Consider the following 14,870-nt stretch of genomic DNA (forward strand, 5'->3'; position numbering starts at 1 on the left):
GCACCCCAGAGCTGGGCAGGCACCCCTGGGTGGATGGTGGAGCTGTGAATTCACACACAGCACCCCAGAGCTGGGCAGGCACCCCTGGGTGGATGGTGGAGCTGTGAATTCACACACAGCACCCCAGAGCTGGGCAGGCACCCCTGGGTGGATGGCGAGGCCTGGGCTGGTGACTGGAGCAGGTTTTTTCCAAGGCATGACCGTGTGTTTTGTGTGAAACATCTTTTAGCCACCCTTAACAAAGCAAGTGCACACTATTGAAGCTTTTTGTGTGGCTTCCTTAAAGCATTCAGCATTTTATTCCTGACAGTAATGAAGGATTATTTCTTTTGCTCAGGGAGAGAGCGTCTGAGCTAAGACCAACCTCAGCTACTGAGAATGTGGCAGAGCAGGGACAGGAGCTCTCCCAGGGCTGATTGCACCATTCCTACCCAGGTGATATCCCCGGGAAAATGAAGCTGCTGAGAGAAATCTGGCTTGGGTTATGCATAAGGTGCTTTCCACAAGCTGCACCTCCAGAGTAGTGAGGTAACATCACCACTGTGAGAGCCGAGGTTGCTGTGAGACCCTGAGCATGCAGAGCAGGGGAGGTGTGTCCATGGCAGGGCCTTTCTTACAGCCCAGAGATGGGGGTGCAGTCCTTGTGGAGTTTGGGGTCTGTTAACAGTTTTTCAGAGCACACAAGCATGCTTGAATAGCAGATTCATCCCTGGGTGTGTTTAAAACAAGCCTGGATGTGGCACTCGGTGCCAGAGTTTGGTTGAGATGTTGGGGCTGGGTTGGACTCGATGATCTTGAAGGTCTTTTCCAACCTGGTGATTCTGAGATTCTGTGATTCAGATTCACTGGGAGTAGCCCTGATTTCCTTAGCTGCCTTTCACAAATCCTTGAGAAATAGGCCACAAACACCCAGAGTGAGATCTGTGTTTGAAAACCACTCCAAGGGCTTGAGTTAATTGCCTTTGAGCATGAGCTGCCTTTGTCTCAGTCACAAGGTCTCAGGTGAAGATAAGAGAGCAACTCACAGGGCATCTATATGTGTATCTCACTTGAACCTTTACCTCACTGTTGAAGTTTGAACTCTTCTATCCAAATTATGAAGTTAATTAAATGTGTTGAGTGGCTGTGCCCTGGCTTGGACACATGTGGGAGGGGTCCCCGCCCTCCCTTGGGAGGCAACTTCAATATAGCAAAAAGTTGTCAATCACATGCTGTTTCCCTCCCCAGTTGAGGCTGTCTGTCAAAGGTTAACACACTCCCCGGTTCTAGAAAGTTCTTCTGTTCTGTTAATCCCATTGGACCCTGTTAGAATGCCACTCCTCTCCTGTATCCCGATTGGTTCATTACATGTCACCCCATCCCGTCTCCTCCCCTCTACCCTTTACCCATTGGTTGGTTTGTGCCCTAGCCACTCCTATCCCTCTGCCCTTATATTCTCGGTCCCGCCCTGGGTGCTGGGCTCCCGAAGTCAGCTTTTCCTTCGGGAGGTTGCTGTTCCTTGCAATAAACCTCTCGGATCCTGCTGCTCGGGAGACGTCTCGTCTTTATTTGGTGGAGCTTTCCGGGTTACATCTACCCCTCCCTGCGGACCGGTCAGCCGAGGATCACCCCCCGGACTGGCTGGGAACCCAGGGAACCCCCAGAGGACCTAATTTTATACAGACACACACCCCTCTCATTTCAAACACCACTGGATTCCTGTGGGAGTGTCTTTAAGGATGCATGCACTGCATCTGGCTAAACTGCATTCCCAGTCTCCCCTGTGCCTCCCCAGGTGCTTGAAATCTGTGTTTTGCAAAGCTCTCAGCACTCAGGTGACAATTTCTTCTCACTGAGTGCTGCCTGTTCCCCTGAACAGCAGCAATCCATGTGTGCTCATCCAGAAGGAATTTTGAACAATGACCATGTGGAAACATCAGTTGACCCACTCCTTCCTTGCTGCTTCCCCACAGGAACAGCTGGTACTGCTGTCTCTTGGGTAATGCTCAGATGAAATGGGTTACAAGCTCAGACCTCCAGCAAGAACCTTGCTTTGCTCTGGTTTAGTCCTTACAAGCTTCTCTTGGTTTTGGAGTGGAAATGAGAGATGTGGTTTCCTGCCATCCCATGCCCATCTCTAAACAAGCTTCTCCTCCCCAGGGAGGCAGGACTTACAGACCAGATACTGTAAAAGGACAGATATATTTTCTGGTCTTGAAGGGTTTTCTTTTTTTTTTTTTTTTTTTTTTTTTAGGAGGGAGTGAGCATTGATACTTCATTATATTGGTACTTCAGTATATTTTTCTCTTTCACTTTTTCTCTTCATAGAATTTGACATTGTCTAGACTTTTTTAAAGAAAAAACAATGTCAGCTTTAAACAGATTGCTTTTAAGTATGAAGGAACATAAGTGGAGTAAGTATTGGGTACAATTCGCTGTTGTCAAAATAAAGTCCTTAATTATTTGTTGGCTTGATGCATTTCTGTCTGCAGTGCAGAATGGCTTTCAGACTGCCTTGGGCCCAAGAGATCTGTGAGTATGGCCCTGGCATTTGTGCCTCTAGCAAGACAGAAAATGAGTGGTAAAATGGATCATTTAAATTCTCTGGGGCAGGGAGGAGCCTCCCTCCCAGGTGAGCACATCCCTGGGACACAGGGGATGATCAGGAACGCTCAGGAGGAGCAAGGACAGCGAGAGGAGTTTGGAGAAGCTGACTCAATTCCAGGAGCAGTTCTGTGTGTTTGGGTGAAGAGACACACACAAGGAGAAATGATCCCATGGGTTTGATACTCCATCATTCCATGGAAACAGTCCACTGCTTTTGGAAGAACAAGGTAAATTACAATTCCAGCCACTGAAGCATTTAAATAGTCTGCCTTGCCAGAAATTTAAATTGCTCCTTAAGAGCAAACCCATTTTGTGAACTTTACTTTTGCCAGTAGCTTCTCTGACTCAGCAGAGTTTATTTTATAGCCTGTGTATTAGTGGGGTGCACAGAACTTTTTGGAGAGTTTCTGTGCATAAACAGACCCTTGCACTGTGTAAAACAAAACTGAGAGTAAAGACACCAAAGCACAAGACTAATAGACAACAGAGCTTAGAAAACCAAAACATCTCTCCAGGTTAGGACTTCATCTTCCCACAATTTAAACGAGAAAAATAACAAAAATCCTAACAAAACCTTTTATATAACTTCAGTGTTGCAGTGATCAGTTTCAGGGTTGACGTGACAGCAATTACAAACAACAGTTATGCAACTGCCTCGTTGATGGAATTGAAATTAATACAGAGAAAGGAAGGAGGCAGACAAAAAGAAGTGGCTTTGGGTTGAATTGTTATGCTTGAAAGAAATAAAGAAATGCTCAGGTCAGCCTCTTTTGAGAAAGTGAGCATAAGCCCAGGCTGAAAAATCTCCTTGAAGAAAACACAGAGTGAATTGCTCTTAAAAATTCTCTTTGAGTTAGAGGCAAAATTGTGTTTCTCTTCTAAGGTTTGCAGCTCGTGTTTTTGAAATCTGACTAGCTAGTTCAATATTTTAATTTTGCTCACGTTCCTTTAAGTCTCCTTTTTAAAAAGCACTTAGCAGAGTATCACTGGGTATTGTGATTGTGGCTGATTCACAGCACCGGGGGAGAACCCACGCTCACGTGGGCACCCACATCATCCCCTCCACTCTCCATCTGGATGTTTGAGTGGAGCTGAAGGCAGCATCTGGCATCCCAGGCAGGAATGAATCCTTAGGGTGAATATTGTTTGAGAGGGCTTGGATTCATGGAAAGAAAACCTGGGAAAATCCTGAGTCTAACTGGAAAATCCTGAGTCAGAGCCTGCCTGCATTGACAGGAGCTGTTCCTGGCTCATTCCCTGGGATGTCTCTGGTGAGGCAGGGTGCAATTACTGTTCATACAGCAATGGGATTGTGCAGACATGAGCCAAACTCCTGGAATTCATTTGCCATTCACAGGTAGGTGTATCAAACCATGCCAGGGTGGGTCTCTTACCGAAGAAACACTGCAGACTTTCTGTTTCTCCAGAACTGGTCCAGGGCAAGGTTCCCTGGCCAGGGTTGGAACTGATGATCTTAAAGGTCTCTTCCAACCCAAACCACTCTGTGGTTCTAGGAATTTCTCCTGTTGATTCAGGAAATAAAACACCAAGGGAAACACAGGGGATAGGAATAAAACCTGTTGTTTCTTTGCTCCTCCTCACCCTTTTCACCCTGAGTAGCAGGAAGCAGAAGAGTCCTGAGCTTTTTGCTTCCAGAGGGAGAGGAGGAGCAGATTTTGGAGGACCCTACATGAGATGGGTTTGCTACACATCCCACTGCCATGTGCTGGTTAGTGTGAGTCACCCTGGGAATTCACTGCCCTGCACAGAACAGGTGCAGTCAGGATGAAAACACTGCAGGATGGAAAACACTGACTATCCATCCATGCCAGGAGCTTTTGTGCTGCTTCTCTACCAGCCTTGCCACAAGTAGGTGTTGGACATGTGGCTTCATCCCCAGCAGCCTGTCCTAGATTGCAAGGCAAGATGTATTCTATTTGCCATCTGTTGGAGGTGGGGCAGTTCTCTTCTGTAAATTGGGCAGTTTACTTTATCTCTTCCACAAACCAATCCTCCCCCCAGGACAGACATCTGCTGTTAATGGCCACTGAATGTCACTGCATGCCTGAGAAAATTACAGCATCCCATTGTGAGAAGGGAGGAGCCAAGCATTCCTACCTGGATAGAATCTGGGTTTTTGGGACACCAGAACAGCCTGTCCACTGGTTCCCAGAGGAACAGCTGGGTCTTTTGACTGGACCTTCAGAGGAAGACTACACCCTTCTAAAGGATCACTGCTCCCACAGAACCACATGTGCCACTGCAGGAGGGCTGCAGCCACTCCAATTTGAACTGCTACCAACACCCTGGCCAGAGGGGTGTCAGGGTATTCTGACTCTGTCAGTGGTTTTTCTTTTGAATTATTGCATGTATTTTGTTTTTTTCTTTTTCTTTTCCTAATAAATTATATTTCTGATTTGGAGTCTCTCACTGGTTTTGCTTTCAAACCAGAACAAAGCCTCATTGCTCAGGAGAAAAGCTGACCTCCATCAAAGCCTTGGCTGTTGAGTTCCCAAAGGCCACTTGTTCACACCTGTGTTTCTGTGTGCCAGGAACTGAGCATTGCAGGTGGCCTTGGCTGTTCAGTGGCGTCAAAAGTCCAGTTTCTGTTGCTCTCCCTTGCCTTTCCTGCTTTTCTCCTCCTGTCTGTTGCTGTGGGTTCTAAGGAACAAGGAAAAAGTGAAAGCTCGCGTGGCCTCTGACATCCTCCACGCCAGAAATAAAGCCCTGGGAGGTTAAATCTGATGATTTGCCTAGAATTCCCCTCTGGAGACATGGAAGGTTAGAGGAGCTTGATCTGTAGTGTGGCTGGGCAGCTGTGATGGGTGCTTTGTCACAGTCCAGAGCAATCAAGCTAACACAAACCAGAGCCTTCCCCGTAGCTTTATGGAACCCTTGAAAAAGTGATGGATGTTCTGCAGCAGGAGAGGAAGGGCAATCAGTAGGTGAGGTCAAACTGCAGAACACGATAACCAGGGCAATTAATACCACTTAATGGGAAACTGCAAGCTCTTGGCTGCTCAGATATTAGAGTTTATAACCCAGGCCAGGTTGCCTTTGAAGTATGGCTCTCATCAAGGGAGGCCGGGGAGCCTTGCTGCAATAAAACCTTTCCATGGAGATGATCCTTGTCGCTGCCTGCCATGTCTTAAGTAGCTTTTGGCTACTGGCTTTGGCCCTCTTTGCCTCAGCACTGTAGGAGCTGGGCAGCTTTGGGGGAGGGAATGGGACCCCTTTCTCTGGAGAGCTGAACTCAGGGGGCAGTGGGGCCTTTTCCCCATCAGCTGCTGTTTATGCAAATTCCCTGAATCAGCTGCAGAGCTGTAAGTGGGCACGAAGTGGTTTTGTCTTTGTAGCTGGTGATGGTGCCAGAAAGCCTGCAGCCTGAATTCCCATCTCAGAGTGGCTCTGCAGGACCCGTGTTCTGAGAAAGTCTCTCTTGTGTGCTGGCCAGCACGGAGCTCTGAGATGGATGCTGGGAGGGACAAAGGCTCTAACAGCACTGACCAGGGCACATTTCCCTCTCCTGCAGCACCTTGGATGTTTTGATCCCTTGATTAACCTGGGTTTCCAGGTACCTGCTGGTAGCTCAGGCAGCTGCTTTCCTGTCTTCTTGCCTAAAGCCAGAGGGAGGAATCAAACCTCTGCAGGAAGAGGGAAAAATCAAACCACAGCAGGAGAAACCAAAGAGAAAGAGGCAATTCCAGCTGAACAAGTGTCTTTAGGATATAAAACCCAGCCTCCTCCTGTCCTTGCCCTCTAGATCTGTGCAGGGCCATGGGTGTAAGTCTGGCCTTCCTGTTCTTCTTGCTTTGTGCTGTTACAGTTTTCTCTGACAGAGTGCAGCCACATCATTCCAGGGTTTCCTGTGTTCTGAAACTGGCACAGAAGAGGAGGAACTGAGGTTCTCATGTCCCTGATATTTTTTACACAACTGCAGAAAATTCATCCCTGTGTTGGTTTTGGTTTCTTTTATCAGGAGTGTCAAGCACAATCACTTTGCTCATTAAAACTAACTTTATTTTTAAATTCCTGAAGGGAGACAGAGGGAAAGAAGAAGTGGAGTTTTAGTTTTCTGGAAGTGTCTTGGAAAGGAAATTACTGGATTATTATAATTATCCCCAGAGCAAGAATATAAAACCTGCAAAATTGAAAACTAATTTTCACTGCAACTTTTTTAATTTAGAAAGTGACTTTCATTCAGAGTCGGTTAATTCGGAAAAGATGGAGGTGGTGGTTTTGTACAAAATACCTCTAAGATTTTGAAACAGCATCCAGAAAATGTCTCCCTTTTATTTTTTAACATTATAGACCCTGCTCTGAAAGGTACAACCACTGAAAGGTTTTCTTCTTGACATGGAAGACAAGGTAATTTCAGGTCATTAAAATCTCTCACAAAGAGAACTCTGGCTTGGCCTTTGGGCAGGCTCAGGAAGGCAACACTCCCCTACTTGCATTCAAGTCATGTTTGGTAGTTTGGCTTTGGGACAGAGGTGCTTTTGTCACGGTTTTGAGGACTGAAAAACAAACCCTTAATTACCCTTGAGAAAACCAAAAGGACTGTACTGAGAGTCACCAAAAGGTGTGTGGAAAAGGGCAGGTATTGGCAGCCCTCCTTCAGCTCAGCCATGTGCAGCTCCCCAGCAATAACCATGGAGCAAAATGCCTATTTATAGAAAACAAATATAATAGCATTAGGGCAGGAGAGAGGCTGGACCCAGAAAATTGCATTAGCATATTGGCAGAGTGTGGGTTCCTGGCCTGGAAGAGTGTCCATAACACAACAGTCTGCTTAATCACCCCAAGGTCCAGCAGCCCTGAGTGATAAAAAGCAAATTTTGCAAAGTAAACCCAGTCCTGCTCTTACCTCTCCAGCCCGTGCTCAAACAAAGCAGTTCCATCTCTGCATAAACTTGTGGTGAATGAACCTCAAGTCTCTAAAGCCAAGTCTGAATTTAGCTTGTGGTTTTTTATCTCCAGAGGTGTTTCATTAGCTCAATTACAAGTGACATGTTCCACTATGTGCTGCTGACTGAAAAAACTCGGCCAACCTAAATCCCTCTCCAAATAGCATCCAATTAACCTCTTACTCCCCCTTCCTTTAATCCCCTGTGCCTCATGACTCATTCACGGCCACACCTTTTAAAGAAGACCAAAGTGAACTCCCTGAGATAACTATGGACGGAAGAGCTGAGGTGTTTATTTGGGTTTGTTGGGCTGGGCTGTGCAGTGATTGTCCCTAAAGTCAGAGCCCGTGTGTTTTGTGCTGGTGTCCAGTGTCAGTTCTCTGCTGCACAAACCTCCACGGGCGTGACACAGAGAGAACCCCAGAATGGTTTGGGTCAACGGGACCTTAAAGCTCCCCCAGTTCCATCCCCTGCCATGGCAGGGACACCTTCCGCTGTCCCAGGTGGCTCCAAGCCCTGTCCTACCTGGCCTTGGGCACTGCCAGGGATCCAGGGGCAGCCACAGCTGCTCTGGGCAACCTGAGCCAGGGCCTCAGCACCCTCACAGGGAAGAATTTCTTCCAAATATCTAACCTAAATCTACTCTATCGGTTTGAAGACATTCTCCCTTGTCCTGTCACCCCAGGTGCTTGTGAAAAGTCTCTCCCCATTTTTCCTGTCAGCCCCATTAGGCACTGAAAGGCCACAGTTAGGTCAAGCTGAAGCTTCTCTTCTCTGGGCTCCCCACTTTTCTCAGCCTTTCCTCACAGGGGAGCTGCTCCATCCCTCTGATCATCCTGCTGCCTCCTCTGGACCGGCTCCAGCAGCTCCAGCTGTGACCCCGAGCTGGAGGCAGCTCTGCAGGTGGGGTCTCACCTGAGCAGGGCGGGATGCCCTCCCTCAGCTGGGTGCTGAGCTCTGTGTGCCTGCAGAGCCCGTCCTGCCCTCAGCTGTGCTGTGCTGTGCACTGCAGCTCCAGGCCGGGCGTTGCTGTGATCCCATCCAGGTGCTGGGTGCCGCGCGCGTCGGGACACTCGGATGTGAAGTCACCATCAGAACCCGGAGTGGAGGGCTGGGGTCAGTGCCCTGCTGCACCAGACGAGCCTTGCACAAGCCTGACCTTCTGCACAGGACCCACCCTGAGCCCTCAGCAGCACAGGCCGTGGCAGAGCATCCCATGCTCTGCATCTGTGCTGAAGCCCTGAGGCAGCAAGTCTGTCAGCTGGGGCCAGGAGCTGGGGTTTGGAAACCCTGACTGCTCAATTGGCCACAGCTTCGCTTTGCAAATACACACAAACATCTCATTTTCTCCTTTTTTTTTTTTTTTTTTTGCCCTCATATCCATGGTCCGTGTCCTGATGAACTTGCACTCCCTGTGAATTATAGGTAGGATTATTACTGGAATTTCATTTGCTTGCAGGCTAGAGAAGCTCTTGATTTGAGATTTAGGCTGTTGCAGTTGCTGTGTTTGGTTTTGTTAGCAGACAGTTATTTTTTAAAATCGTTTTTGTCTTACATTTTTCTCCAAACATAACTACAACAAATAAGCAGTAAAACTCAGAGTGGCAAAAACATGCTGTTGAGGGGGAACCAGCCCTTGGGACTGCTCAGAACATGTTAGAGCAGAGCTGTGGGGTTACAAGCAGAGGAATACAGTAGAAGACATACAGAAAAACTCCATCTCTTCCAATACTGATGTTTTGCGTGTCTTGTGGACCCTGGATCAGCACAATCCAGCTCTCTGTTTTCCAGCCAAAGCTAGTTTTGGAAGTATTGCTACAAATGGCACCATAAAATTTCATGTCTGTGTTGGGTTTCACTTCTCATTCTTGTAGGTTTGAATGTCCTGACAAGGATGTTTCGGGGAAAAAAAAAAAAAAAATCTGTTGCATGAACTGAGCCCAGGAATGCTGTAGTGCTGTCCAAAATGAGTCAGTGAGTTCTGGGGGTAGCAGAGCCTGTCTGGGGAAGGCTGATGGGGTCGGGATGGTGTTCGGTGGGCAGTGTCCCGCTGGCGTGTGCCTGTGCAGGGTCCCGGAGCAGCCCCGGGGCCCCGGGACAGGGCGGGGCCGGTTCCGTGGGGCTGTCCCGGCTGCAGAGCCAGCGCAGAGAGAACCGGTCTGGTCGGGTTTTCCTCAGACAATTATCTATTTATTCTCTTCGGATGACATCCCTCTAAATCCTTTGCTGGATTTTCTGCTTTTAATTCTCCTTTTCCTCCCCGAAGCAGAACATCCATCCTTCCTGTCCTCTGCTGGCTGCAGCCCACCCTTGCCAACGCTCCCAGCGGCTCAGACAAAGCTCCTGCATCATCCTCATCCTCCTCCTCCTCCTCATCATCCTCCTGCATCCTCCTCCTGCTCCTGCTCCTGCTCCTGCCCGGCCCCGGGCAGCTCAGGACTCGGCTCCAGCGCATTTCAGGCGGTTTCTGTGCTCTGAGCCCGGCTCACCCGGCTGGGTTTGAGCCAGCCCGTTCCCAGGCTGATCTCTGCCTGCCCAGAGGTGCTGTCCCCATTTCCCGACCAGGCTGGGATGTTCTCAGGTGGAATCCACACAGCCTTGCTGTGGCTTTGGCCTTGTGACAGATGAGGAATGCCATGGTTGACTCTCACGATTGAAAGGCAAATCTGGATATGATATTTTATATATATATATATATATATATATATATATATGTATACATGTTAAGAGAAGTTTTATAGACTTATAGTTTTGTTTTACCCCCTTGTGTTGTTATCAGGGGTGCCCTGGGTTTGGGGCATTTGGGAGGGTGGGATTGTCACTATGGCAGCACCTGACTCCAATCAGGATTTAAGGCAGTGATCTCCACCCCTGGACAGCAAAGAAGGAGTCAATGGACAGAACTTTGGGAGGGGCTGAAGGGTTAAAAGGTGGAACATCCATTGTGTGGATGAGCACATGGTGGGAAAAAATCCTTTCCTCCTGGCACTGTAATATTTTCTCTATTCAGTCTTCTGCTCTATTTTTGATAATGTTTTAATGACCCTTTTAAAATTTTTGAAAGTGAGTTGCATTTCTCACAGCCTCTTTCTTCCTCTCATGCTCTCTGTTCTTGGAGACGTTTTGTTTGTGCCCTTCCCCTTAAGGGGTCAAGTGCTTCCACGGGGAGGTTAGCCTGTAGTTTTCCATGGATCCAGGCTGCTCCATGCATGAGTGGATTTGTTCTGTGATAATACAGCCGAGCAGGCAAAACCACAAGTAAATCAGCCTGAGTTTTTTTCCCCATTTTTAATAACAGTTTACTATTCTGTAAGTGCATGTAAAGCACATGCCCTGTTCTCCCAGCCAAGGAGCTTGACAGCTTGTCAGCAAGAACTACCACAGGTCTAGAGTGACTGATTTATACAAGTAAAAGCACACGTGCCAAGACCTGGCAACAGCCTCCTCCTTTTTTTTTTTTTTTTTTTTTATTGCAATGACTTGGCAACCCTCTGTCTTCTCCTTCATCCAAACTTTTGCCTTTTATAGTCTTTGAATAACACCTTTTTTTAAAATACGTGTAGCAGCTTCCCTCCCTTCTCTTTCAGCCATTTGCTCTCCTTATCAGAATTGGCCATGGGACAGGAGATCTTGGCTTCACAACAAGCAGTTCCTGACTGAGTACGCACAATCCCAAACCAGGCTGCACGTGGACCTGTGTTTTTGGGGACTGGGATGGGTGTGTCAGGGATTTGTTACACTTTTTTACCTGTGTTCTGACATCTCCAGGCTCATGTGTTGTACCTGTTTGTGCTAAAACTCACCTCCCTTCATAGAAAGGTGCACGTATCTGAGCTCACAGCGGTGCAATCAAGGGTTTATTAGCATTATTCTGATGTCTTCAGTGTGGAATGGTAAGGAACTCATTTAAGCAATCACACAAATTCCTTTGTATCCATGCAAGAATTCTTACATTCATTCACACACACTTATATAAGCCACCTTGTGTAATCAGCTGGCCTCCAACAGAGACCCAGACTGGATTATGCCAGGGTTTGTGCCTTTGCTGTCTCTCCCCAGCCTGTGTTCAGGTGCAGGCTCACACACAGCTGTGCAGCCACGCTTTCTCAGACACCAGCATTCTCAGGCACAGACAGTCTCTCACACATAAGCTTATAGATTTATGATTTGTTGTGAGAGTGGAAAACAGCTGCTGCAGGCTAATCAAATACAGCAGAAGATTTAATGCAAAATATTGAAAAACACTGTCTGGTAGGAGGGTGAAACTCTGAAAAACATGCTGGTCTCGTGGCGCTGGGCCAGTGCAAGAAGATTTGCACCTGGCCATGATAAACGTCAGCAGCGGGGCTGGAGGAGGCTGCCTCACCCTCCCAGGCTGCCAGACACACAGGCTGAAAGTCATGTTGGGTTTGGCCTGGGAAGAAGCTCCATCGGACTGGGGCTGTGGTTTTCCAGGGCCATGCAAGCAGAGCTGCTCAGCATGGAGCAGGAGGAAGGAAGAGCAGCCCGAGCCTTGCAGGTCGCTGGCAGAGCAGGCTGAAACTCCTGCTGCTGGCTCCCTTCTGCCCATCCCTGTGCACACAAGGAAAGCCTGATTCTTCAGGGCTGTCAGCTCAGCACCTTTCACCAGTCCTGCTAAGGCTGCAAAGGCTTGGAAATAATTAACTGCAAATGAAAGAATTTCATCTCAGGTTTCTGCTGACTGACGACACAGGCAATTTATGATGCCATAAGAAGCTCGGGCTGGGATTATTTCTGTGTAACACCCAATGCTGCTGCTTGGCAGCTCATTGGTTGTTGGAATGGACAGAACTAGATTAATGCCTTGTGGATTTCAACTATAAACTTTCATGGGTTTGGAGTTGGAGGGCTCAGCTTAGCTGAGTACAGACTAAAGCTGTGGCAGTCTGCAACATCCTCATCTCCCTTTTCCTGGCGCTGTAGGTGGGACTTGTCAGCACAGCTCTTCCCTTTCTCACCTGGCAGGTATGAGCTCACTCATCCATCTCCAAGAGTCACACCACGAAAGGCTGGGCTGTGAAAATAGCACAGGATCTGTCTTCAAAGTGTCCTTCCCACAGAGCCTTGGCTTGGCAGCCTCAGACTGCCAAAACAAAGCCACCTGCTCCTGCTTCCTTGGGTGCTCAGCAGGGAAACAGGATACCTGATCAAGGCACTCCAGACTGAGGCTGAAGGACAGGTGTCTTCTGTTCCTGTCCATTCCTGGTCTGCTACAGGACACAAGAGGCTGCAAAAAGAGGTCCTTCTGTCAGCTGATGGTTGTGGGGTCAGTCCCTGTTACTCACCTGCAAAAGGTGTCAGTTTTTCTGGTTGGAAACTCCCCAGGCTGAACCAGCAGGTCAGTTCTGCTGCACACCCTGCTGTGAGCTGGGTAAGGTTTTCTGAGAGGAGCCGTGGGGCACTTGGGCTGAGCTCAGTGATTTTGCAGTGCCTGTGTGCACAGTCCTCACCGTGCCTTCACCCTTCTCCAGTACCAATGATAACCAGAGGGTGGCTTCCAGATCCCAGCTCTCCAGCAAGGAGTGTTAGCAGAGCAAATATACAACCCAGCCTTGCCTGTGCCCAGCTAACACCTTCCCCCAGGAAGGGCAGGGCTGGAGGACCTCGGTGTGTGGCTCAGCATGGCCTGAGCTGAGGAGGACTGGGCTGGAACCCCTGTACCAAAGTCAGCACTGAGCCCAAACTCCCACTGCATCTCCCACCTCCAGGACTCTGCTGGACTGCTCATCCCCCCGTGCCTTACTTCCAGTAATTGCTGGTCTCTCCTATGCTCACGTGCTGTGAACACCTCCCTGTCTGGCTGTGTGCTTTGGGATCATCAGCTGTTTGGGGCTGCTCAGTCTGCTCTGAGCAGTGAGGCCCCAGCTGCACATCCCGGTGCACCAGCAGCTCTGACTCACAGCTCTGCTCTGTCCAGGAGCCAGATTCCCCTCTCCAGGGGCAGACAGCCCTGGGTGGCATCGAGTACACACTGAATTGCGCCATGCAGGGATATGAGAAGCATCTGTTCCTTGCAGATGTTCAGTCATCTCATTGTTTGATAGATTTCAGGACGAGAACCCTCTTCAGTTCTGTGAGACACTCGCTGTTCTCAGTGTCTGGGAGAGTGTGTGGGGTGGGGGGAGAAATGTCTTTGTGTGACGCCAGCAAGGAACAGAGACAGAGGTTTCGTGCTCTGTGGAAAATACTTGAAAGGCCTTTGAGCTTTGGCTAATCTCCATTATTGGTGTGTTTTCCAGCAGCAGGCTGAGGGAGGAAGAGTGCAGAGGCAGGAGAGCAGCGCTGAGAAGTACAACTGGACATCTTTCCCGGGCTCAGGCGAGCTTGGCAGAATCCATTGTGGCAAATGGAGCTGGATGCAACAGAATCCAGGCTTAAGCTTGGCTCAGATCTCAGGCCCAGCAGAGCCTCCTCAGATCTGCAGGAGCTTTGTCAGTAGCTGAAGGCGTTTCAGCCTCACTGAAGCAGACACAAGTGCAGCTGTTGAATTCGGCTGTGGCACAGGGCAGAGGGGAGGCTGCCCACGTTTGAGGCCTTTTTGCTCACAGGCATTTTATGCCTGTGGTTTTTCTACAGATTTATTTTCTTCTTTCTCTGTAGATGAGCTTTTAGAATGCCTGACGCACTGCAGGCTTTGACCCACTAGTGTAGGAAACCTGAGGCACAGAGCTGCACAACAGCACCTGCAAAGATGCCAGGGAGTGTTTAGCAGAGCTGTGTTGTTCCTGAATTCCAGGTTAAACCTTTGATCCCCTCCTCTCCCAGCTCAGTGCATTTTAGCCATTTGCAGAGAGCTTTTTGGTCTGGGTTACTGTGTCCAAGCTGACAGGTGGGTTTGAGCTACAGGGTCCCCCCCGGGTTCCATTTCTGATGGAGACATTTCTAAACCAGACAGGATTTGAGGAACAGAGCTGGAGTGGCTCTCAGTTTTTCTGTATGGGTTCAACCAGGTACACACTAGAGCAAGGCCAGAGTAGAAACCTGACACTGATGAAAGCAGTGCCAGGAAGAACTGTCCCTTCAGTGTGTCCCTCCCACTTCTCACGGAAGGAAAACTCCGTGCAGCCCCCAAACTTTCCTAGTCAACACTTGTTCCCTTTCCTCTGCACCAGCAGAAAAGCTTTGTTAAGAAGAATCATTTTCAGGATTTTGAATGTTTTGTTCCTGCCAGTGAGTCAATGGTTTTTCCAGTCCCTCCCCCACAATAAGTGAGTGCAGGCTGAGTGTGGTCCAGAGGAAAATGTGAGTTACACGTGTCCTGGCCACATGCTGCTCTGGTACCAATGATAACCAGATGGAGGCTTTCAGATCCCAGCTCTCCAGCAAGGAGTGTTAGCAGAGTCAATCTATAACCCA

This window comes from Vidua chalybeata, chromosome 23, assembly GCF_026979565.1.
Source record: "Vidua chalybeata isolate OUT-0048 chromosome 23, bVidCha1 merged haplotype, whole genome shotgun sequence".
In the NCBI taxonomy this organism is placed as follows: domain Eukaryota; kingdom Metazoa; phylum Chordata; class Aves; order Passeriformes; family Viduidae; genus Vidua; species Vidua chalybeata.